At 42.5% G+C, this 23,960-nt stretch overlaps 1 long non-coding RNA gene across 3 annotated transcripts in view; it reads right to left on the bottom strand.

Moving 5' to 3' along the window:
• LOC109498405 overlaps nt 1–23,960 on the bottom strand; it is a 234,174-nt gene that overhangs the window by 25,456 nt on the left and 184,758 nt on the right. Inside the window, exon 4 of one of the 3 annotated variants that reach the window (XR_006595984.1) lies at nt 6,987–7,111. The exons of the other annotated variants lie outside the window; for them this stretch is intronic. This is a non-coding gene — a long non-coding RNA (uncharacterized LOC109498405). The remainder of the gene's footprint in view (nt 1–6,986; nt 7,112–23,960) is intronic. 3 annotated transcript variants of the gene reach the window in all.

Raw genomic sequence — 23,960 nt, 5'->3', positions numbered from 1 at the left:
TATATGTGTAGGTGTGGCTGCATATTTTTCTGGGGGTTTATGAATGGTTTATGAATTTTCAAAGGGACTTGTTGATATATAGACATTAAGCATTAGAGAAAAAAAATCTTCCTGCGACCTAGCAGATCATAGACTCATGCTTTTAGATTCGAATTTAAGGAATATTTCCATGGGAACTTTGGGAACAGTGATTCAGGCCATCATTGTTGCAAGGAGATACCCAATTATGGAAGAATTTGTCGTTTTTGAAATTAAAAAAAAAAACAAAGACAGCCAATTTAAAAATGTTTTTCAAACGTGCATTTGTTTTTCCATTTGTATTACCTACTTCATTGTCTTATAAAGATGGATGGGCTAAAAATGGCCATTGATGACAACGGCATTGAGGAGTGAAGATTACCATACTAGCAGTTACGGAGGACAGAAATGATATGACGCTACTGGCCCCATGCAGTCTCTGTTCCTGGTTTTTACACCCAGAATGGGCAAGTATTCTGGATCCTAATGAATCCAGCCCTTAATGCTTTCCTACAGTTTTCTCTAGGATCTTCATATACTGTTTCACTGTCCTATGGGGACCTGCAGGGACCCAACGGCTATATCACCTACACACACACTATATTCTTTTATATCACAATGGTAGTATCAGTAGCAGCGTCAGCAAAAGCCAGATGATTTGACTCTTCTAGAACATTATATTCTATTCTGCAGAAGTAACTGGACAAGATTAGAGAAAAAGTCTTAGAAATAATGCGGTCAGTTGACGTTTTGCTTCGGTGCTGTCATCAGGATATTGAGTCCCCTTGACACTAGGGATAGGGTGGAAGAGAAGTCCCTTGTGAAGTGAAACGCCATTGTTTGAGGGCTTCCTTATAGTTCGCTATATCGTATGACACTCTGTGCAGTAGCATTGTCACCATATTTATAAATTCAAACACAGAGGCCCGGAGACATTACACAACTTGCCAACATTTGGGCAGTTCTGTACAATGGAGAGAGGCTTTTAACTCAAGTTTTTCAGACTCCAAAGCTATGTTTTATTCTACTATCTTTTATGACCTCAGAAAATTATGAAAAGAAATGATAGATAGCTTCAGAGGTTGTACTTACTATAGTCATCACTGATAGTTTTCCAAGCTCAGTGATCGTGTGGTTTCAGTGTGAGGGGCCCTATCAATTACAGCTGAGTGTGGTTTGCACAGGGGTCAAGGTTATTAATAGTGTCCTCAATGAAGAGCATGAATTGAATTCTACCCAATCTAACGTGACTCAATTCAATTCAAGCTAAAATTACTTATTTTGAGCACCAATTACAGAGTCAATCATCTTGGGGGTCTCTGGGTCGAGACAGAAAAGAAGTACAGGTCTGGGCTTTACCCTTCAGAATTTCATAGTCTAGCCAGTCATACAAGTAACAACTGTGGACCGATTAACAGCCACCTTCATGTTCCTGTGAATTAATGATTGCAACAAATCACATATTTTGAATCATATCTCAAGTATTGGATGCAAGGTATTGATGCTTTCTAGCTGTATAACTGTGGAGCATTCTCTCATGGATAAGATGGGGATTAAAAAATTCATTAAGAGAGTTTCGTTTTGTTTTGTTTTTGGTTTTGTTTTTTTGAGGATCAAAAGAAATGCTACTTTGGAAGTCCATTTTGATTACACATAGCCACGGAGCTTGGGTTCTGTTGGAGGATTAAAGTAAATGTGGTGGTCTCATTGCCTCTCAGGTAATTAATTCCATCGATAAATATAGGAAGAGGCTGAGATACCTCGGAGAATAAAAGGAACCAAGACCTTGATTCCTGACGTTCAGAGGCGGAGAGTATGCGGGACGGGATTGGTTGTGTATAATTCATAGGTCCTCGGAAAGGAGAAGTAGAATCTGGCAAAGTGTGTAGATGGTTAGAGAAATACACCTAGTTACCTTGGCAGTAGAAACTGAAAGAATTCTGCAAGACGGAGCTGAGGCAGTTTGGGGCCGATGCTCTCTGATCTTGTGCATCATAAAAAGAAGGGATGTTCTTTCTCCATCACCTTGAGGAGCCATAAGGACTTGGATTATTCAGGGCTTTATGCACTTCATCTGTCAGCAGAAAGAAGTGGCAGGAAAGGAAACTCCAGGACTAGAAACTCAGGGGGAGTTGCATTTTATGTATTTTTTATTTTGTTGTTATTATTTTTTCCATTGGGTGTCAGGCTCCATTAGCAAGGACCTCGGTAGACGCATGGCTCCACCATTGGCTATGCAGCCAGCATGAGGCTTTGCCTCGAGCGTCAGCAGTCTGCCTACTCACTAGTCCAGAGCATCAACCAAGCAGATGACATCTTTGTCCTGGCCACATGTTGATCTCTCTGAGACCCGCAGTATCATTGGGGTAAGCCACGCTGTGAAGAGTTTGGGACTTTTACTAGAAAACAGGCCATGAGTTAGAAAAATCACAATTTTTAGTATTAAGGTGCACCGGACTTTATTTGCCAGTGAAATCTGAAGTATACTGGAGACTTAGTAAAAACTCCCTCACGCTGATTGGATAATTTTAGGAACTACTGTTATTCTGAACCCAGATGGAAGACGTTCCTGGAGGTGCTTGCCTCAGGCAGCAAAAACAATCCTGAGCAGCGGCAATCTCGTCTTTGGTGTAAGAGAGCTTGGTGGATGCCAGATTTTCTTCACAATTGTTTATGGAAAACACTGTAGTAAGAAATGAGCAACACTGTGTATTTATATTTGAAGGCCTCATGGCACAGGAGTATGATCAACTTGGCATGGTGCTGGAGGGCCTTGAAAGTACACTTAAACTACACAACATTGGGTGTCTTGAAACCTAATTCCTGAGTAACCCCTCTCAGGATGGGGAAATTGATCAGAAGTGTTCCTTCCGGCATTGGCCACGGAGCTACAGGAAGTGGAGGAATGAGTCACTGTATTTGTCTGTTTACCCTCTGTATACACTGGGCTTTGAGTGAAGCATTTCCCATTGATAAATTTGCCCTGATTCTATTTCTTGGACCCAGTGTAGTGGGTCACCTGTGCACCAAGCTCTAACCAATAGATACTGAGGGGTCACATATGCTGATGAGCTGTTCTCTGTAGTCAGGCTGCAATCAAGTTCCCTAGATCCTTGTTCCCTCTCTCCTCACTCCCTCTCCCTCTCCTTCTGTCTCTCTCTTTCCTTCTCTTTTTCTCCTAATCGGTCTTCTCTCCTTCTATCTCTGTTTGGTCCCTAACTCCCCATTTTTGTTATCTCTGTTGGGGGTCTCTCTTCCGCCCCTCATAGGATTTGGTTATTTGCTTTTCTCCGTGTGATACTAAGATTTCCCCATCACAAGTTTTATCTCCTCTCCTTACTCTTCCATCTCAGAAAGGCTCCAAGAGGGTAAGCTGTCCTGAGGCTGGTGCTGGGATCCAAGCCCTGACTTGGGCTGAAAGCTCAGGCAGATTTACCAATATACCATGAGGGGGTGGGACGCACGGTATGAAGTGCAATGCAAAAATATCCCTTGAAGGTAAAGTTCACCCACTTTTTCACGGTTGTTAATGGGGGGGAGCGGGGGGGGGCTGCTTCCTTCCTCTTCATGAAAATGAGTTTCTCATGGAAGAATTGGGGCCTTAGCCATCAGAACAGCCCCCACCCCCCACCCTCCATTCCATCCTGGAAATCTACGCGCAAACTCAAGCACAGACAGGATGAGTGGATGTGTGTTCATCTGAGGTTCCTAGGATGCTGTGCGAAAAGTATCACTGCCTTCCTTTGATAGAGGAGCCTGAGTCCAAAAAGCTCAGTGAGCGCATTGGTGGTGGCCAGTCGTGTGGACTCCTATGTGCCTGTTACTGTGACCTTTTCTTAAGTCTCCCAGCTTTGGGCTGTTGTGATGGTATAGAATGGAAAAAATGAGTAGTGAAGATCTGGGATCATTAAGGGGATTTTCAACCCTTTAAATGGAAATATACCCAATTAATAAAGGTATCCTCAAAAAATATCAGTTCCTTTCTGTGAAAGTTATAAAATATATATTTTTTCACACCTGCTGAGTGCCAGGCTTAGGGCTAAGGGGTGCCCTTACAGATTTTACATTCTTATGAGAGGACATTGACAGTAAATAAGTATAAAATTGGTAAAGAATCATGAGGACAAGGAGTAATACGTGCTTTTAAGAATAACCTAGGATGGTGTGGTAGGGAGTCTGCAAGAAGGGGGTCAATTTACTGTAGGAGAGTGGATAGAGTAGATCTCTCTTAAAACATGACAATTAAGTCCAAACCTAAAGAAAATGATCCAGTTTAAATCATGCTAATCCAGGATGTTTTTTCTTCCGGCGGGATACCTACCACATAGAGCACAATCATGGGTTAAGATCCAGTTCCTTGGTGTAAGCTGACTACGTCTGGAGGACAGCATGTAGTAAATGGATCTCGGTGTCCCCATTCTAAAATGAGAGACTATAAGGTGGCTCTCTTACCTACTTTATAGGAGGGCTGTTAGATGGAATGTGATAATGTTAATTAAAACTATTTGCATATTTTGGGGCGCCTTGGTGGCTCAGTCGGTTAAGCTCCTGTCTCTTGATTTCGGCTCAGGTCATGATCTCACGGTTCATGAGATCGAGCCCTGTGTCGGGCTCCGTGCTTACAGTTTGGGGCCTGCTTGGGATTCTCTCTCTCTCTCTCTCTCTCTCTCTCTCTCTCTCTCTCTCTGCTCTTCCCCTGCTTGCATGTGTTCTTGCTCTCTTTCTCTCTCTCTCTCAAAATAAATAAACAAAATTAAAAAGAAAACTATTTGCATATTTAATGAATTATACCAATGCTACTTATCACAGAGCATAGGGAGAATACATTTGAGTACTGACTGCATGCAAAGGATCTGTATGTCTTAGGGACTTTACACACGTTATGTTCCATAATCCTTACATCCACTCGACGGTACTCGATGATACTCCATGACAACTGCTCACACAAGGAAGAACTGGGAAAGCTGGAGATCGGACTCAAAGCTTTGTGTTGACTCCTATCTCCCTTTTCCCCATGTCGTCTAATTCACAGATTACATCAACTCTATTGGCAACAACTGGGTTCTAGAGTCAAATCCTAGACTCAGAATAATAAAGGTGCGTTTCATCCTGTTAAGAGGAATCAACACAGCACAATGGCGATGCCTGAGCAGTGGGCAGGCCAAGAGGGGCCTCGGGAATGCAAGACTGAAGAAATCTGATGGGAGCGCGGTGCCACAGCCATCAGAGGAGGGCAGAGGTGTTCTGCCTGGGATACTGTCAGAGGAACAGGTGCAGGTTGCATGTCCCTGTACCTCTCCGCACCGACAAGGGGGTGCTCCATCACCTGTAAATGAGAGTCCCCAGAAGGATTCCTCCCTGCCCTCTTTATAGTTGCAAACTAGAATTTGTATGAAGATGCCCAAACTGTGTGAAGGTGGTCAGACATAGTTAATCGCACAGACCGATAGACAGAGTAGGACTAGGTCTCACTCAGCTTCTCTTTACTAATACTGGTAAGCTCCCCAAACTCTTGAGGGTGGGCTGCTTGTTTCCTTTCTGCCTGGTCAAGACGGTTCCTTTGTTCTTGGTGCATACGGTCTGGTCTGCAGTGGGGCATGGGCTTCTGACTTCAGGGACTTAATTGGGTCTTAAGGTCGCGTCAGCGTTTGCTCACGGCATAGTTGCTAAGTCCCGAGTGTACGAGTTGACGTCTGAGCCTTGCTCTGCACGTGGCTTCCTGAGCCTGTGAGAGCAGCAGTTCTCTCTTTGCCTGAGCCAAAGTCTGCATTTTGTCCGCAGGATCAGTCATTTTGTGACCTGGAGCAGTAGGAGGGACATTTTAAACCTTTCTTGGGAGGGAAGCGTCGCTTTAGGCTTAGCATGTGAACACGTGGACCCCAGGATACTTCCTCCGTAGCATCGTTACACATCAACCGAGCAGCGGCAGCCCAAGAATGGTTTGAGGGTGTTATTGTTTATCCCTTCATGCCCTGCGTCATGTGGGCTCCATTAGCAGCCGTTGGAACACCCCCAAACCATGACTCCATCCTGTGGGTCCCTGGCCACTGTCGGGCCAGATGCAACTGCATTATCTAAGTCTGATGCAGTACAGATGCAAACCAGGCAGCTGTGAGCTGTCAAACTCCAGCTGACGGGCTTTTGTCCTGCTTGGGTGCAGGAGTCACAAATGAAAAAGAATGAGGGCAGAGGCTGTGTAACCACAACTCTGCATTTCTGTAGGGTGACCTCAGCCTTGGGTGTGAAGGCTGGACTTTGCCCATACCGGTTCAGGACCAAGAATGCTAAGGGGACAGAGGGGCCCTCAAGAAGCAGCCTGGAAAAATACCTGAGCTGCAAAAAGCACTTCATCCTGACGCCTTGTAGCCAACAGACCAATTTAGGAGAAGAAATGGCTGTTCCACTTGTCCCTTCCCTACACCAGCAAAGGCCATGGAATCAACCAGACTCCCTGAGACTGTGCCGGCATCCTCTTAATGGTTGAACATGTTCCTCGCTAACCTCGAACTTACTCCCCGCCCCCAACTTTGTATGTAAAATCCAGCTACCATAAGCTGTAAATATGATGACCCATCTTAGGAACATGAGGCTTTGTTTTATAATGAAAAGTCAATGTACTCTCGGCTCACTCTGTTCGTGGTCAACGGGGCCTTGGTTCATTTGTGGCACAAATATACACCTTTGAACTATTGTAAGATCCTGGCATATGGATGAGGGACTGGATTGATTCTTTTTTCACTATTTTCATCAAGGATAAATAATAAGTTCTGTTAACTAGAACATTCTCCTTCCAGACCTGGTATGCTCTCATTTAACCAGAAAAAGCAAACATCTGAAAGATTTTTAATGACTTTATCCTTTGAATCTCTAGCCACAGAGAGGAAATGGAGAATAAATACATCATGCTGATTGCTTTAGAGTATGGTTAGCTTGTCTAGAACTGCATTTAATTTGATTGTTAGCTGTACCTCCATATCACTCTGAGTCAGCAAGCACATTTCCAAAGTGATGTATGCTCTAATTTTTTTTTTTCAGCTTCAGAATTCAGCTCTTGCTTCTTCGTCCTTCGCCTTGATTAGAAAGGTGATATGAGCTGGTGGGAAGAACATCAATTTGGGAATCATCAGACTGACTTCAAATCTCAGCTCCTCGAGTTACCATAGAAGGCTAGGTTATTTATACTTAGCCTATTTCCTTTACTATGAAATAGCCATACATAAATCCCTTCTGTTTTGTGATGATTATCAAAGGAGACACAATATTAAAGTGCCAACCGCAAGGACATGATAGGAAGTCTTTGTTAGTTCACTGGCTCTCTTCTTCCAAAGCACCTCCTAGTGGAGATATCCCCCTGTTGTTTTGAAATGCCTGTCCTTTTGCTATTTTTAAAAACACAGCCTTTCACTATTCTTGCTCACGCCTTTTTTGTTTTTTAATGTTTATTTATTTTTGGAAGAGAGAGAGAGAGAGAGAGAGAGATCCCTTGAGCGTGCACCTGAGTGTAGGAGGGGAAGGGAGAGGGAAAGGGGGAGGGGCGGAGAGAGGGAGACAGGATCTAAAACAGACTCTGTGCTATTAGCATAGAGCCCGATACGGGGCGCAAACTCATGGACCAGGAGATCATGACCTGAGCCGAAGTCTGACGCTTCACTGACTGAGCCACACAGGTGCCGCCCCTGCCAGCTTTTAATCCCTTAATCCCTGCACAATTCTACGAACCCAGTCCTCCCACTTTCAGCCACTCCCCAGCCCTAGCAGAATCTCAACTGCCGCCAGCTGTGTTCCTAAGACAGAACATTGTACGTCTCCTCTTCTGCTCCAAGTTGGTTCTGGCCGTATTGCCCACATGGGCAAGTTTGAAGGTTGTGATTCATTCACTCTTTTATGCACTGATTCCATACACAAATGTACATGGATCCCCGGGATGTGCACACATGCTCTGAGGGTGCTCTGGAAACAGATAAATAGGGACCATCCTAAGATCACAAATCTCGTGAGAACACAGACAAGCAATGTGACTTGAGTAACATGATGCCATAGATACTATTCTAGGGAGGCGGTAGTCTCTCCCCAACTGTAAATCTTCACGGTTAGAAATCTGATTTAACTTGATTTCACTTCTATACCTTTTGCCTCAATGGTGAGAATCTTGGATTAATTAAAAGGGTCACTCTGAGTTGATGACAAGCAATTACTTGGTTAGGACATTTAGCACATTATCCAATTATTGGATTTCTTGATGTAATGGGAATGCCCACAGACAGGGGCTTGGCCTTATTCTCTCTGAATCCTGGGACAGCACAGGACGTGGTCTGCTTTTCCCAGTGAATGTATGAATGGTGAATGAAACAGTACTGCCTTTAGAGACGACACCGAATTAAATCTTAACTTTGTCAAGTGACAATTATAGGAGCCATAAATGAGACTTCATGTTCCCGAGACATGGTTTCCTCAAGTATAAAGTGAAGCTAATAAAAACTGTCATCGAGGATTATTGCATTAATTAAAATACCATAGGGGCACCTGGGCGACTCAGTTGGTTGGGCATCCGACCGAGGCTCAGGTCCTGATCTCACAGTTCGTGAGTTTGAGCCCCGCATCAGGCTCTGGGTGGACAGCTCAGAGCCTGGAGCCTGCTTCGGATTCTGTGTCTCCCCCTCTCTCGGCTCCTACCCCGCTCGCACTCTCTGTCTCTCTCTCTCAAAACTAAATAAACATTTAAAAAATAATAACATAAATGGAGCACACGATTTAGGGGTTAGCACACAGTAGGTGCTTAGAACTTGTCAGTTCCCTCCTCCCTCTACCTTCCCTTACGAAAATGCACCGAAGTAACACAGATAAGGTAGTTCTCAGGATGCCTCGCACCTAAGAAGAAGAATATTCGTCATCACTTTGGTCTGCCCACCATGCATAGCCCAGATGCTGTTGTAGAGCTTTGCTTTTGTATGGCAGCCTCTGGGGAGAACCAACGCAGGTCAATTAGCCCATGATCTAGACAGTATTCAAACACATGTCTCCTAGAACGCTGCATACCTGCGACCTCATTACTCAAGAACCAAAAATCAGCAGGTGCATTCATTTGAAGAGAATACAGACCTTTGATATAATTGCATACAGAGTTGTTTATTTAAATATCCATGAGGGCTGAATCGGCCGCCTGCATGAACGTGTCCGCCAGCTTTTACTTTCCCCTTTAAGATAGCCGGCGTCGTTCTCTCTCAACCCAGATACGCAGACCGTTTGTACATTTGTTCTGCTTTTTTACTGAAATGCTAACTGCCTCGGGCTTTCCAAAAAGTTGGAATTCCCAAGCACTTCAAATTCCTTTCTGCGTAGACAAGAGGAAATGACTAGTTTCCCACAGTATGGAATCGTGCTACAGACTTACAGAGTTTTGAAATTTTCTTTCAAGTCACAGGGCATTATGTAGATACAGGAGGTGCCTGAGAAGATGACAGACGGGATACTGAGGCCACTGGTCCTGTTTCCTGTTGGCGATGTAATTCAACCTTTCTACACCACAGGCACTGGTAACAAGGAGCTTGGGCATTTTTTCTTTTTTTTAGTGGATGGCTTTCTTGCAATTAAAAGCATATGTATGAAGTGGGGAACCAGGAAATACATAGTTTGGTAACTTCTATTTTTCTTTATGGTTCTTTCCTCTAAGATTCAGATATTAAAGCCATAAATTCTCAAGTGGAGACAGGAGGCGCTTTGTGGCTGGAAGCAAACGGACCATCTCGTGGCTGGAACCGGGCTCGTCCGAGGCTCGGGCCATCACACTGTTCAGCCTCATGTGTTGTATGCATGGTTGAGACAGCAGTCAGGCAAAGCCAGGCACTAGGAGACAACACTTGGGAGCTGTATCAGCCCCAGTATCCATTCTGGATGGCTTAGAGCACACGCTTTCTTTTCTTTTCTAAATTCATTCAGTTCAGAGGTACAGAGTTCCTACTCGGGCAGGTACTACTGACCAGCAAGCACTGATTAGGACAAACCAGTGAAGAAACAAAACAAACCATGTGATTCTCCCAAAGAGTCGGATGAGAATCGGAGAGACGACATCTCTTTATTTCACTCATTCTACTTGTAATTGCAACCGCTCTGTCTTCAAAGCTGCATTAGAGGCTTGGGGAGCCTGGGGGCTCAGTCAGTTAAATGTCCAACTTCGGCTCAGGTCATGATCTCACGGTTTGTGGGTTTGAGCCCCAGGTTGGGCTCTGTCCTGACAGTTCAGAGTCTGGAGCCTGCTTTGGATTCTGTGTCTCCCTCTCTCTCTCTGCCCCTACCCGCCCCCCCCCCCTTCAAAAATCAATGAACATTAAAAAAATTGTAAAAAAAAAGTTGAGTGACTGAATGTTCTCATGTCATATAACTAGTATGTTCTAGATTCAGAGGAGAGAAATTAATTCATTTCATGAACAGATGCCTTAAGGAATGAAGGAGATCCCACTGAGAAAGGCAGCACAAGACCCTAGGCAGAGAAACCACCACAGAGATTCCATTCTGTTTTTTTAGGCCTCTGATCTTAGTCAGAGACAAGCAAGCATCACCAGACTTTGAAGAGAGTATCTACCATGAAATAAAGAAACCAACCAGAAAAAAAAAAAAATAGTAGTTTGGAAAAGACTGTATCTATAAATTCCTCGCAGGACAGAAGATGACATTAACATCTGCAGAGAGAAAAGTGGGGGGAAATGCAGTCATAAAACAATGATGTGTTTCTCTAAAAAGTTGTTTTTAGATAATTAAATAAAGCTTTGGAAATTGAAAGCATGGTAGCAGAAGGAAGAATCTCAAAAGGATTAGATAATAAAATAAGAAAGTGACAAGCAGTTAGAGCAAAAACGTCAAAAGGATAGAAGGTAGAGGTGAGAAAAAGTACAAGGTGAGTGCAAACGGGCCCCCATCTGAATAGCAGGATTTCCAGAAAGACAGATCAACTTGGGGCGCCTGGGTGGCGCAGTCGGTTAAGCGTCCGACTTCAGCCAGGTCACCATCTCGCGGTCCGTGAGTTCGAGCCCCGCGTCAGGCTCTGGGCTGATGGCTCGGAGCCTGGAGCCTGTTTCCGATTCTGTGTCCCCCTCTCTCTCTGCCCCTCCCCCGTTCATGCTCTGTCTCTCTCTGTCCTAAAAATAAATAAACGTTGAAAAAAAAATTAAAAAAAAAAAAAAAAGAAAGATCAACAGAGGAGAGGAGAGGAGACTGTCCAAGGAAAAAAACCAGGAAATGATAAGAACTGGTAAGAATTTTCACTTTTTTAAAAATGTTTGTTTATTTTGAGAGAGAGAGAGAGAGAGACAGAGAGAGAGACAGAGAGAGTGAGTGCAGGGGAGGGGCAGAGAAAGAGGGAGACAGAGAATGCCAAACAGGATCCTTGCTTTCAGCTCAGAGCCCCCCAGAGGGCTCAATCCCATGAACTGTGAGATCATGACCTGAGCTGAAACCAAGAGTTGGACGCCCAACCAACCGAGCCACCCAGGGGCCCCGATAAAAATGTTCATCTTCATAGTGCCCATCTTACACCAAGCATAACAGATGAAATTAGACCCAATGACCTTCCCCAATGAACGCTATCTGAGGAGATATCAGAGCTGATGCCAAAGATAAGGGCAGCTTCCATTTAAGGAAAGAAAAAAAAAAAAGGTTTCCAAAATGGTACAAGCATCACAATTGCATTGTTTCTTCCTCAGTAATACTGGAAGTTAAAGTCAAGAGTAACTTGAATTTAAAAAAGCAATGTCCAGCCTCGAATTTTCTATCCAAGAAAACTATCAGTTAAGTGTTAGCATAACGTCACCCTCAGAAATCAGGGTTTTTTTTTGTTTTTTTTCAAAAATGTTACTTGTTACACCTCAGGAAGCTACTAGAGTATGAATTTAAACCCAAGTATAAGAATTAAGACATTTTAAAAGGTAGGGATATCGACATCTTACTTTAGAGCTGCAAAATCAATTAAGAGCTAAAATTGGGTGTCTGGGAGCTAGGAATAAAAATACTTTTTTCTAATAAGCTTTGTAGAACTGCTGAACAATTCCAATTACGTGCAAGCATAATTTTGATAAAAATAAAACTAATTTAAAAGCATTACCCAGGCTAATATAACGAAGCCATCTTGCACATGGCACAGCGTCTATACTTTCACTTTTCTACCTCATTAGCCAACAGTGGGTCCTTGCTAAGTTTGAGTTTCCCAACTCAATGAACGAGAGCACTGGCCCAGGTTAGACCACTTCCAAAGACTCTAAAATGTTATCGATCGGCTTAATATTTACTAAGACTTCAGTGTAGTCATAGGGACGCTGTTTTTGAACATTAAATTTTTTGTCTCTGCTTTTAACCTTTTATTATAAGCATGATATTTGAGCAAGCAGGATCTAAAATGCACCCGCAAGTTGTTCTACTCTTATAAAAACACGGATGAAATGGAGCGCTAGAGGCATAGCTTCCCTCTTCCTTCATTCCAAAAAGGTCAGTACCCCCACCCCCTCCTCCCTCTCCTGGAGAGAATCTCTTTGACTTTTTAGAGAGGGTGAGGCCAGTGGGTGAGCACCAAGAGAATCCTCTCCAGGGTTGGGAACTGGATGCCAGTAGAGAAACATGGCAATTTGACTTACACAAATTCACTTCACAGTGCCGGGTCCACGGTAGACTTTTAATAAATGCTAGTTTATAGGATCATAAAACATGGCATATATTTTGGAGCAATTGAGAAGAAAATAATCTTCCAGAACACTGGCAGCCATCCTCTTGCTCCCCACGTGACAAAGAGTTGCTCCTGGAAACAAGCACGTGCTCCCCACTTAGCATCTTGGTAGGGGCTGGTGCCCTGGTGAATGCCTCTGGTTTGCTCTTTTCTCAAACCCTTCACGTCTCTGAACTGGTGCTTTGTGCTTGCGAGTAATCAAAGGAGAATTCAAATTGATATCGGGGATGATGGTTGGTGGGAGTTGGAAACAGGAGAGCTAGGGTTTGGATAGTTTGTTTATATGATCCCTCCTTTCTATCGTATACACACTGAGCTTAATTAATTTCAAGTTGAAATTGATTTATTTATGTTCATATCTTACAGAACATTCTAGTGAAGTTTCCTTGATTTAGGCCAATTTCTAAGTGCTTTTCTCCTTTTTGTTTTAAAAGAAACTTGAGACTCTGTTCCCTATTAAAGAGGAAGAAAGCATCATTGATGTCCAGCTTTCCTCTAGCTACTCTGAATTTGAGCAGATTGTGTGACTCATCTTTCCTAGAAATACAACAATGAGATCATCATGTCTGTTCCTTCCCACTCTAAATACAGTTGATTTTGTTTCCTCTGTGTTCAGGGATATATATGCATATTTTCTCCCTCCCTCCCTCCCTTCCTTCCTCCCTCCCTCCCTTCCTTCCTTCCTTCCTTCCTTCCTTCCTTCCTTCCTTCCTTCCTTCCTTCTCTTCTGAAAAGCCCTTTGCTTGTTAATACACGAGTTTAATCATATAATTGGAACAGCAAAGAGGAAAATGAGCAGAAGTTAATATACTTTTTTTTTCAGACAGCTCAATCCCTGTCTCCAAAGCTAAAATTGTATAAATTATGTAAAGAGATATATCTGTATTTTTAAAAATTTTTAAAGTTTATTTATTTTGAGAGAACTAGCAGGGAAGGCACAGAGAGAGAGGGAAACAGAGAATGCCAAGCAGTCTCCTCACTGTCAGTGCAGAAATCGATGTGGGGCTCAAAACCACGAACCCGTGAGATCGTAACCTGAGCTGAAATCAAGAGTTGGACACTTACCCGACTGAGCCAACCAGGCACCCCATTGTTTTTTTTTTTAATACCTCCTATAGTAGAAAACTCACTGCTTCTAGACAGAGGTAGTCATTCTTTTTTTTTATTATTATTTATTTAATTTTTTAAATTTTATTTTAGAGATAGAGGGAGAGAAAGAGAGTGTGAGTAGGGGAGAGGGGCAGAGGGAAAGAAAAAGAGAATCTTAAGTAGTCTCCACATTCAGCACAGAACCTGATGTGGGGCTCAATCACATGACCCTGGGATCATGACCTGAGTAGAAATCAAGACTCCATCACTCAAACTACTGAGCCACCCAGGTGCCCCAGAGATAGTCAATTCTGCTTTTAGCAATTTCCTTAGATCATTCTTACTTACCTGGACCTAAAATCCGATGACTCATAACCTTTACCTGTTAGTGGTGGTCCTGACTTAGAGAACCAAAAGGGATATGCTAGCTAGGGATCCTGTCTAGCTGATATCCCTTTGGATATTTGTGGACAACGATCATATCACATGATCTGTTCTACTTCAAGTGTAGAATCCATAGAGTATAGTTTACTTCATTTTAGACATTGAGCTGTGATCCTAGATTAACAATTTGGCCTGAATTAACCAGAAAAGTCTTCAAATACCTGATTTTATATGTCTTTAAATTGCCGTTTCACCAAATTGACAAGTTGCTACCGTAAAATAGGCAAAATGTCTGGGTAAATACCTTTTTCCTGAATCACATAGATAATTTGGCATTATTGTTGTGCAACCAGGATCTGCATCATGTTTATTACAAGAAATGTGAGGATTGCTATTTCTTTAATTTCTTACTGTATTCCTGAAAGATGGTGTCTAAGTCAAATTGCTGCATCAATCCTCGTGCAATTCCGTTTTAAGATTCTCATTTATTCATTTTTATTGCTTGTGTGCAAACCAAATTTAACAAAATGCATGACACTTTTTCTATTTTTCTAGGATATCAATGTGCAAAGACCACCCTACCAGCATAGTCTCAGGTTCCCCTTGAAATTAGAATTAAAGAGAATGTCAGATTTAGCCCCAGCTGCAAAAATAAGGTTGCCCAAGGGAACAAACAGAACAATGGAGAAGAAGAAGAGGAAGAAGGAGGAGGAGGAGGAGGAGGAGGAGGAGGAGGAGGAGGAGGAGGAGTAAAATGGAACAGAACATTAAGAAAATATCTGAGTATCCCAAATAGGATTCCAGGTGTACATCCATACATGAGGAAGTGCAGAATGCAAAAGAACTTCTAGACATTCAATCTGGAAAGAATCTTATGATTTCCCATGTAGTTTTAAGAGTATCAGTAAGTTAATTTTCCAGTGAATCTTCTAAGTGCGAAACTTTAGAACTTTAAAAATTAGAACTCACAACTTTAAAGCTAAAATACAAACTAGAGATACAGGGAGCACCAAACTGAGCCAATATACCTTGGCTTGAGATACTATGATGTCATTTATAAGCAGTGTAGCATCGCTAAGAAACTGCCTTTCTAGAACATATTAACCCAGGAGCCTGGCTTTCCAATGCTCCTGGCCTAGTCTGACCATTACAGGGCTCTAAGAGAATTAGAGCCTCAACTAGAGTTTCTACTAAAGGGCTTTCCAAACAGAGGGAACACAAATTTCCAAATACAAGAGGTGCTAAAATGGTAAGTCTGGGGAACTGGAGGTAACCAGATTCTAGGCGGGCCTTAAATTCCCTGCTAAGAACTTGGGCTGCACCCTGTAGAAACCGAAGTATCCTGAAAAGTTTCAGAGTTGGTCCCTGGCCAATGACCAGGTTTGCAAAGCAGAGAGAACCACTCGTATAGGAATTCAAGAGGATGAGGTGAAGTGAATGAGGTTATATGGCAACAGCACTGGGGTAAGGAAATGAACACTGTGGCTGAGATGCATGCCATGTGCTATGGAATGTGCACCTTGTCTAATCAAAGAAGACTGCATACTGAAGGCCAAATGTATTCTGAGCATTGAAGTGTGACCCAGGAGGCCCATACTTACTTATTTTCTGAAGTGTCCAGGAACAATAATACAGCCTGTACTGTGCCCTGAGTTCCTAGAACTGTTGTATGAACCACTCGATGCATTAATTTCCTGCTTACTCTTCTTGAACCAATCTTCTTCCTTGATCCCGTTTCTCCTGTTTTCCTTCCACTCTTTTCCATACAGTGCCTCATGCGTGGTAACCCAGTTGTCCAGTGATGTTGGGGAAGAGCAGAACCTTAAGATTGCCATCCTTAAGTGGGATCCCCATGCAAAATTCCTCTGGACACGGCCAGGATATTTTCTGCTCTCTCTCCTCAAACCTGTTACCTCCCACACATAGCAAAATGTGCCATATACTTACTCTTCCAGTTCCTCAAAACAGCTATCACCACACTTCCCAGAAAACTTTTCTAGAAAACTTGTTTGGCATTGATTCAGCCTCAGCTTATCCATCACTGATGGGCTTACAGATTTAAAAAAATGGACTGCCAGAGGTTGGGCAAAACGGAACTTGGTTTTTCCTCTTAGACTGGGATGTTACCATGAGAATTAGATGAGCTGGATGTTCTCTGTGGCCTCTTCTAGATACAGTCTCTTCTTCTCATTGTGCCTCAGGACACTGACTCACATTCTTCACCCTTAACTCCTTTGACTTCTAACTTTAGGTTGACTTCAGGCAACCAGAGAACCTGGCAGGATATTGGAGGCTGGAGAGGAAGAGAGGTCTGAGGATTTATCCTCACATCGCCTGCCCCCATCGGGACAGTGGTGTGAAAGTAGGTACATCTCTACCAATGCCCACCCCCTACTGGGCAGTCCTTCTCCCATGGCTCCAGCTATATTGGGCTCTGTAATTGTACTTCCCCCTCTCATCCTTCCAGGCCGAAAGGCAGCACCTGCTCCCAGTAAGGATGAAGACCGTGGTTATAACTTCTTGGTTCTCTGAACACTGTTTACACCTGTATATACAAGCCTTTCATTAAACAGCCTTTGCTTCGTTCTTTGATCCTGTTTTCTGCTGAGACCCTGATTGCTACAGCACCTCCAGATGTTGCAATGGTAAGACAACAAAATTTGGGGGAAAGCACAGGTACTTGATGTTTTTGGAATTATATTGGATTCAGAGTAATTAGACCTAAACTCTATTCCAAGTTCCACCACATACTGGCTTTGTGTCCTTGGCAAAGTCGATTAAACTCAACTTTCTCATCTGCAAAATGCGGGATACTACTTCACTCCTCGCCTCATTATATAAATTAAATTCCAAAAGGCCTAATATAGTCATCTGCTGCTTTCTCTTGAATTTCCATCTCGTTCCGTTTTTGTGAATATTTTACAAATAACGAATATAGGGGTCGTTCCCACTGTTTATCTTTCCCAGCCAGACTCCTAATATCTTCTGGGTTCACTTTCCTTCCTTCTTCACTTTCCTTCCTTCACCTCCAAAACCCCAAAAGCAACAGCACTGTAAGCAACAGCATTGGAGTCCAAGCCCTGGTCTACTGAATTCAGTATCTGAGCTTGCGAGGACCACCCAGGCTGGGAGTGGCCCACGGTAGGGAAAATCTGTTCCATCCACCCCCACCTTCCTCATGCCCATCAATAAACCCTTTCTTTATGCTCACTTTTCTGAGATGCAATTAAGCTACTTGGACCAAGTACCTTGTTTAACTTTAAGATTTGCCTAAGTATTTTGGGAGCTTTTACAGGAATGCCTTTTCTGGCTGCCCCCAGGCTGCACCAAGAAGGGTTTGTGCCTAGAAGCTCCCTGTCCTAGATTTCTCCTCCCCTATTTTATTTATTTGGGAAACTTGAGGGAAGGAAAGCCCAACAGTGTCTCAAATGAAGAAGTCATTTAGTAAGAATTCCTTTTATTGCCGATGGGCCGGATTGGATAAGAGCAGGATTTCCATAATGGGGAAGACTTAAACCCCTTTGGGACCTCGGTATCCTCAACCGTTCTGAGTATTGGCTTTCTCATTCAGAAGATGAAAACAATGTGTGCCCCGACGAGGAAGTCACCAATAGTGAAGGACTTTGAGAACAATAAGACATCTAGTGGCACCTCATAAGCCCCCACAGAAAGTTTTCTTTTCACAGTATGTGTTTTTTTAAAGTTCATTTTGAGCCCCTGTTCTACAGTTGAACTGTTTCTACCGACTTTCCACTAGACATTGACTCTTGGTAATCATTGTGTTCACTATGCATAAATGACTTGGTGACTTAGATTATATCAAAGATTATCAATTAAAAAAATGAGTGATTCATTCAGAAGCCATGTGCAGCCAGGAAGCCAAGTTTGGGTGTTCGGTCCCCATTTAGTAAGCTGAGTGAAATGGTACAAATAGTGATGGAAATAATAGCCATTACTTACAAGGAGCTTACTTGGTTCAGGCACGATTGTAAACACCATACATATTTAGTGCATGGTATTTTCATAAGAAAGCTATGAAATAGCTACATTAACCCCATTAACAGGCGAGAAAACTGAGGCATCAAGTTCCACTTGCCCAAGGGTTGCGGACTGAATAACCTACCTCCTGCAAAATAAAGATATCCACGTCCTGATTCCTGGAACTTGCAAATATGTCTCCTTACCTGGCAAAAGGGACTTTGCCAATGTGATTACATCAAGGGTCTTGAGACAGGGAGATGATTTTAGATCAGCCAAGAGGGTCAAATCTAATCCCAAGGAGTGGGGCAGGGGGACGGGAGTTAGATGTATTCCATGATGGGAGTGGCAATACAGGGCAGAGTGAGGCAGGACCATGATGTAAGCAGCCTTCAAGAGCTGGAAAAGGCTCGCCCCGGGATCCTCCTGAAGGTGCTGACACCTTGATTTTAGCCCACTGATGCTGATTTTGAACTTCTGACCTCCAAGACTATAAGAAAAGTAATTTGTGTTGTTTAAGCCACTATGTTGCTGATGATCTGTTAGAAGAGCGGTAGGAAATGAATACATCAAGTGACTCTCCCCAGGTCACACAATCTACTTTGAGTGGGCACGGAGGGAGCTTGAATTCTAACCAAGGCAGTTTGATTCCAGAATCTTCCCATGTAACCACCATACATCGCTTCTTTCTGAATTTGTTACCTAATACTTCATTAACACGAATCACGATGTCTACCTCACAGAGCATTTGCGATCATTATTACAGGTCCAGAGACATGTTGCGGCCGATTGAAAAAGTACGGTCACAGTGTTTTGCAGCTCCATTGATAAAGAAACGGCACCTCTTTCCTCAGCCCCGGAATCTGGGCTCCCCGTGACTTGTTTTGGCGAAAGTGATGTTATAGCTTCTGCGCTTACATCTTGGAACGTCCCTGCCATCGTATAAACAAGCTCAGTCTGGTCTACTGGAGGAAGAGAAGCCAAATAAAGAGAACCAAGGAACTCGGCGAACTGCCAGCATGAACTGCCAGACCTGTAAATGGGCCCATTTTGGGTAGTTTTGCCCCAGCTGAACCTCTGCCTCGTTGCAGACACACGATGAAGCCCGGGCGAGGACGAGAACTGTCCAACCAACCCACAGAATCATCAGAAATAATAAACTCATTATTGTTATTGCGCTATGTTCTAGGGTGATTGGGTATAGAGCAATAGATAACTGATATACACGTAAAGTGCATGAAATAGAATTCATGTTCCCCCTTTAGAGGAAGAAAATGTTCAATTCCTGAAAAGCCAGTTTCCAAAACAGCAGCAAACATTGATCTGATGCTGGCTGAAATTAATTTCCTCTTTCAATTCCAGGTCCCGGAAATATATTAAGAAGACAAAGTTAATGTCTACAAGGGTGCTAGGGACCTCATGTATTTAATTTTCTCAGTAACCCAGTCACAATCCTCATTTTAAGATGAGGAAATTGAGACCCGGAGAGACTGAGTCTCTTGTCTGAGGTCATGGAGCCAGAAAGAAGCAGAGAAGTATTTACAACCTAGATCTGCCTGGCACGAAAGTGCATTCTTTTTCCAAACTCAGCTGAAAGTGTTCTCAGCAGTCCCTATAGACATCATTTTGCTCTTGTAAATGTGTCCGACTAGTTTTCATCAGTGAGTGGAAAATAGCCAAGATATGATATTCTATGAAATCTCCCTTAACACTCAGAATCCGCTGGTAATGGTTGCCAGGCAAAATATCTTATGCCCAAATTGCCTGTCTTATAAGACATTAAAACAGTTTTAAAGAGTCTTCTCCTCTCAACATGCATTGTATTGTTAGCTTTGCCCTTCTCTCTCTCTCTCTCGCTCCCTGTCCGTCTCTCTGAAATGCAATGTGAAAAACATCTATATCTTAAATAGAAAACTGACCCTGTAATTTACAACTGGAGACCTCAAAAAATTGGAGAAGGGAAGGTACAGTGGACACGGTCCATTATCTTTGCAGAATGCATTTGGAAGCATGCACGCACAGAACATGGGGAAGAAAAAGAAAAAACCTTCTGGCTGTTTTCTGTCATTTTCCTTGTCTTTCACTTTTGTCTGGTCACTATTTTCAATCAAAGGGAGTGTGTGAGAAGCACATTGGCCTGGGTTCAGGAAAGAATGGAAGTCTAGCTAAGAAATAAGAACATAGCTATTATAGCAAAAGCTACTTAGAATCCACTCAACATAATAAACTTACTCATTAATCATTTCATTAGGTAGAATACTCTTGAATAATGTTTACATATTTTTATCTTAGGGGAGTGCTGCATGTTAATTACAGGAAGAGTTTCAAAGGAAGTAAATAAGGGTAAAAGTTAACCATAGTTCCAACATTTAGAGCCGATTATCCTCAACGTGTTGGTATCTTTCTCTCTAGCTTTTAAAAGGATATTTTGCGTACTTTTTTTTTTTTTACATTTGGGAGATAATTTGGCATCTTTTATATTTTTTATTATAACACAAGCTTGTATGTTTATTATAAACTTTTTTGAGAGAGAGTGCAAGTGGGGGGAAAGTGCAGAAGGAGAGAGAGAGAGAGAGAGAAAGAGAGAGATCTGAAGCAGGCTCCACCCTCAGTGCAGAGCCTGACACAGGGCTCAATCCCCTGACCCTGGGATCATGACCTGAGCCCAAATCAAGAGTCGGACGCTCAACCGATTGAGCTACTCAGGGCCCCCTTATAAATTTTCATAGAGATCGGTAGTTTTCAGCATGGGGTGCTACACTTCTTTGCCTGGGGATGTTAGAGTTGTGTGAGGATGCTCTTGGCTGTAGCACTGACTGAGGATATGGCCAGCATTTAGCACCAGAAGGCCGCAAATGCTAACCCTCTTGTAGTGCACAAGACAGTCTTGAAAAACAAAGAATTCCCACTACAGTGCTCTCCATGTCTCCGTTGAGGGACACTAGCTATAAGCTATAATCACGGTTGCATAACTCATTCCTGGTTAGTAGGGATACAAAAGAACACAGTCACTTTGGAAGACAGACTGTCATAGGCTTCCTAAAGCCAAACATGGTCCTACCATACGATAAAGCGATTGCACTCCCGGTATTTACCCGACTGATTTAAACATGTACATTGGCACAAAAACCTGTGCGTGAAGATTTCTAGTAGCTTTGCCCACAATCATAAAAACTAGAAACGACCGACATGCCCTTCAATAGGAAAACAGGTAAGAAAGCAGCGGTTCATCCACACACAGAATACTATTTGGTTTTAAAAGGACTAAGCTAGCCAGTCACACAAAGCTATAAATGAGTCTTAAATGCATACTGGTAAGTAAAGAAACCAACCTGAAAAGGCTACACAGTGTCTAATTGCATTTATTTGACATTCTGGAAAAGGAGAACTCTAGGGACAGTGAAGACCATTGGTTTCCAAGTTGGCAGGTAGAGCAGAGAATTCCTCAGGGGGTGAAACTATTCTGCATGATGGGAAAATGGTACATGAAGGACACCATGCATTTGTCAAAAGCTATTGAAATTTACAGCACCAAGAGTGGACTTTCATGTAAGCAAATTAAAAGAAAAATATTTATCAGAATGAGGCATCCAGGGATGGAATGTGAACTCTGATAAAGTAGCATAACTATATGACAAACGAATGAAGTCACTTTACTGAAGAGGGTGGAAGATGTGTGGGCCTGGCACTTTGAAGATAAGTGGTGTCTGTAAGGCTAAAAGTACGGGGGACTGTATAAAAGCACTGTAGTCTGGCTGATAACACTGTTTCTCATGGGGTACAGATGAACAGTTCTGATGTCACTATCCATATATGCTAGAATTGAATGAGCCTAGACCGTCCTATGGCTTCAGAGATGGAGACAGAGGGGGAGAGGAAGGAGGGGAAGGGGTGGGGAGGGGAAGGAGGCCAAGGAGGGAGAGGAGGAGGGGGAGGAGGAGGAGGAGGAGGAGGAGGAGGAGGAGGGGGAGAAAGAGGAAGAAGAAGGTCGAGGGTGCGTCAAAGGACACAAAACCCAACTGTGGGACTACCGATACCAAAGCTGGAACAATCTGAGGAACTAAATAAAGTGGTAGTATTTTATAAACCAAATAGTCTCTCCTTCCTGATTTTTAAAATTAATTTTCTTTTAACTTATTACTTACATTTACTTTATCATTTATATTTTAATTAATATTTTTAAGTTCATCTATTTATTTTGAGATAGAGAAAAAAGTGCACGTGAGTGGGAGAGGGGCAAAGAGAGGGGCAGAGAGAGAGAATCCCAAGCAGGCTCCGTGCTCAACATGGAGCCCCACACAGGGCTCAATCTCATGAACCGTGAGAAATCAAGAGTCGGACACTTAACCAACTGAGCCACCCAGCACCCCTTTAATTATTATTTTTAATTTTAAAATTTATTTATATCAGTATGCACTCATGGATGTATAGCCATACAAATAATTATGAATAGGCAACTGAATAAATTAAAATCATGAAAGAGAGACAAATCCCCCATAGAGAGATATTCCAAATCATTTCTGTCCATACTTGTACCCTCGGGGAGGCGGAACGTAACTCCCTGCTCCTTCAGCATAAACTACACACAGTGGCTTCCTTTCAGAGTACAGAGCAGAAAACGAGGCAGATCATCTTCAAGTGGAAAAACCTAACCAACACTACCCCAACTGGATAATCAAGAGCACCATGGACAATGATGAGTCCCGTTGAGGGAAAGTGCCCTTGATATGAAGTAACGAAAGTGCCTTGCTCTCCACATCTCAAAGTCCAGTCTGATAATGAGAAAAAAAAATCAGATAAATCCCTACTGAAGGGTGTTTTACAAAACACCTGACTAGCACTCCCGAAAACTGTCAAGATTATCAAAAATAAGGAAAGTCTGAGAAACTGTCATAGCCAAGAGGAACCTGAGTAGACATGACAAGTAAATGCATGTAATGTGATATCTTGGATGGGATCTTAGGAAAGAAAAAAAAAATAGGTAAAAACTGAGGACAACAGAATAAAGTTGGATTTAAGATTATAATAAATATCAATGCTTGCTTATAACTGCGACAAATGTACCATATGGATAGAAGACGATAATAACAGAGGGAACTGGGTGTGGTTAAATGGAAATTTTCTCTACTGTCTTTATGATTTCTGTAATTCTAAAACTATTCTCAAAATTTAAAGAGTTTCCTCAAAGATTCAAGCCCAAGGAGGCAATATGACTATTGGCATGGTTTTGATAAAGAGGAGGTATCTGTCCCAAGTGGCATTTTGTAAATGTTGTAAATGCTTCTGTCGTCATAATAACTGAGGGGACGTGACTTGAATTTTGTGCACCAAACAGGATTGTCAGATGTCCCGCAGAGTGAAGGATGGTCCTGAACAATGACTGGACTTTGAATTCCTCTGGCGATTCATGTGGGCAAAAACAAACAAACAAACAAACAAACTACTTATAGCTATCTGTGCATAAAACTCACCTTAATTTACATACGAATACAGAATCTGTTTTCATGATACTGATATGCAATATAGAAAACATTTCTTGTATATACTGAGAGGAGATTGTAAATTCTTTACTTTGGAAGTTTACAAAGACCTGTTTACTATATTGTAAAATCACGTAACCCCAAATCTCTGATAATGACGTTTTAATGTCTAATTACAAAACACGGAAGTGCGTAGCTATCACACACGCCGCGATTGTACACATACATACACTACACATACATACACGCAACTAATGCACTGTCTCTTAGGGTATTTGTTACTAGGTAATTACATCTTGAAA

The sequence above is a fragment of the Felis catus genome, chromosome A3, assembly GCF_018350175.1.
Source record: "Felis catus isolate Fca126 chromosome A3, F.catus_Fca126_mat1.0, whole genome shotgun sequence".
NCBI classification, from domain to species: domain Eukaryota; kingdom Metazoa; phylum Chordata; class Mammalia; order Carnivora; family Felidae; genus Felis; species Felis catus.
This window is presented reverse-complemented; position numbering and strand designations above follow the sequence as displayed.